Source organism: Oncorhynchus nerka, linkage group LG14, assembly GCF_034236695.1.
Source record: "Oncorhynchus nerka isolate Pitt River linkage group LG14, Oner_Uvic_2.0, whole genome shotgun sequence".
Lineage (NCBI taxonomy): Eukaryota > Metazoa > Chordata > Actinopteri > Salmoniformes > Salmonidae > Oncorhynchus > Oncorhynchus nerka.
The window spans coordinates 95,440,783-95,443,683 of NC_088409.1; positions in this window are offsets into that span (position 1 = coordinate 95,440,783).

The following is a 2,901-nucleotide window of genomic DNA, read 5'->3' on the forward strand; positions in this document are numbered from 1 at the left end:
CAATGTAAACTGAGATTTTTGGATATACAGTGGAGTGGGGAGAACAAGTATGTAGAGGTCTGTAATGCAAATTAATTACTTTAAAAAAATCATACAATGTGATTTTCTGGATTTTTGTTTTAGATTCAGTCTCTCACAGTTGAAGTGTACCTATGATAAAAATTTATAGACCTCTACATGCTTTGTAAGTAGGAAACCTGCAAAATCGGCAGTGTATCAAATATTTGTTCTCCCCACTGTAAATATGCACATTATCGAACAAAACATACATATATTGTGTAACATGATGTCCTATGAGTGTGATCTGACAAAGATCATCAAAGGTTAGTGTTTAATTTTATCTATAGTTCTGCTTTTTGTGACTCCTGTCTTTGGCTGGAAAAATGGCTGTGTGTTTTTTTGACTTGGCTATGACCTAACATAATCATGTGGTGCTTTCGATGTAAAGCATTTTTGAAATTGGACACGATGGGTAGATTAACAAGATGTTTATATTTCATTTGCTGTATTGGACTTGTTAATGTGTGTTACATCGCGCACTGCCTTTTCAGCGGAATGTTGTCGAGGGGTTCCTGCGTTAGAAAGGTTAAAACTGTCCCTGTCTGTCCCCAGATACGACTGTACGGAGGTGTCTCCGTTCTCCGGACTGTTCTTCGGAGGTGACATCACCCTCCCCATGGATCAGGACCAGGAGACCATCGCTGTGGACGCCTGGATCGTCTTCCAGTCCCCTGCACACATCGCTCACCTCGTCAAGACGCACGAACACACACACACGAGGCGGTGTTCTGGTCAGACTCCGAAAAAGGGCACATCGCGCACCACTCCCCAGCATTCTTCTTGCCAATGTCCAGTCTCTTGACAACAAGGTTGACGAAATCCGAGCAAGGGTAGCATTCCAGAGGGACATCAGAGACTGCAACGTTCTCTGCTTCACGGAAACATGGCTTACTGGAAAGACGCTATCCGATGTGGTGCAGCCAACGGGTTTCTCCACGCATCGCGCCGACAGAAACAAACATCTTTCTGGTAAGAAGAGTGGCGGGGGCGCATGCCTCATGACTAACGAGACATGGTGTGATGAAGGAAACATACAGGAACTCAAATCCTTCTGTTCACCTGATTTAGAATTCCTCACAATCAAATGTAGACCGCATTATCTTCCAAGAGAATTCTCTTCGATTATAATCACAGCCGTATATATCCCCCCCAAGCAGACACATCGATGGCTCTGAACGAACTTTATTTAACTCTTTGCAAACTGGAAACCATTTATCCGGAGGCTGCATTCATTGTAGCTGGGGATTTTAACAAAGCTAATCTGAAAACAAGACTCCCTAAATTTTACCAGCATATCGATTGCGCAACCAGGGGTGGTAAAACCTTGGATCATTGTTACTCTAACTTCCGCGACGCATATAAGGCCCTGCCCCGCCCCCCTTTCGGAAAAGCTGACCACGACTCCATTTTGCTGATCCCTGCCTACAGGCAGAAACTAAAACAAGAGGCTCTCACGCTGAGGTCTGTCCAACGCTGGTCAGACCAAGCTGACTCCACACTCAAAGACTGCTTCCATCACGTGGACTGGGACATGTTTCGTATTGCGTCAGATGGAAATATTGACGAATACGCTGATTCGGTGTGCGAGTTCATTAGAACGTGCGTCGAAGATGTCGTTCCCATAGCAACGATAAAAACATTCCCAAACCAGAAACCGTGGATTGATGGCAGCATTCGCGTGAAACTGAAAGCGCGAACCACTGCTTTTAATCAGGGCAAGGTGTCTGGTAACATGTCCGAATATAAACAATGCAGCTATTCCCTCCGCAAGGCTATTAAACAAGCTAAGCGTCAGTACAGAGACAAAGTGGAATCTCAATTCAATGGCTCAGACACAAGAGGCATGTGGCAGGGTCTACAGTCAATCACGGACTACAAGAAGAAACCCAGCCCAGTCACGGACCAGGATGTCTTGCTCCCAGGCAGACTAAATAACTTTTTTGCCCGCTTTGAGGACAATACAGTGCCACTGACACGGCCTGCAACGAAAACATGCGGTCTCTCCTTCACTGCAGCCGAGGTGAGAAAGACATTTAAACGTGTTAACCCTCACAAGGCTGCAGGCCCAGACGGCATCCCCAGCCGCGCCCTCAGAGCATGCGCAGACCAGCTGGCCGGTGTGTTTACGGACATATTCAATCAATCCCTATACCAGTCTGCTGTTCCCACATGCTTCAAGAGGGCCACCATTGTTCCTGTTCCCAAGAAAGCTAAGGTAACTGAGCTAAACGACTACCGCCCCGTAGCACTCACTTCCGTCATCATGAAGTGCTTTGAGAGACTAGTCAAGGACCATATCACCTCCACCCTACCTGACACCCTAGACCCACTCCAATTTGCTTACCGCCCAAATAGGTCCACAGACGATGCAATCTCAACCACACTGCACACTGCCCTAACCCACCTGGACAAGAGGAATACCTATGTGAGAATGCTGTTCATCGACTACAGCTCGGCATTCAACACCATAGTACCCTCCAAGCTCGTCATCAAGCTCGAGACCCTGGGTCTCGACCCCGCCCTGTGCAACTGGGTACTGGACTTCCTGACGGGCCGCCCCCAGGTGGTGAGGGTAGGCAACAACATCTCCTCCCCGCTGATCCTCAACACGGGGGCCCCACAAGGTGCGTTCTGAGCCCTCTCCTGTACTCCCTGTTCACCCACGACTGCGTGGCCACGCACGCCTCCAACTCAATCATCAAGTTTGCGGACGACACAACAGTGGTAGGCTTGATTACCAACAACGACGAGACGGCCTACAGGGAGGAGGTGAGGGCCCTCGGAGTGTGGTGTCAGGAAAATAACCTCACACTCAACGTCAACAAAACTAAGGAGATGATT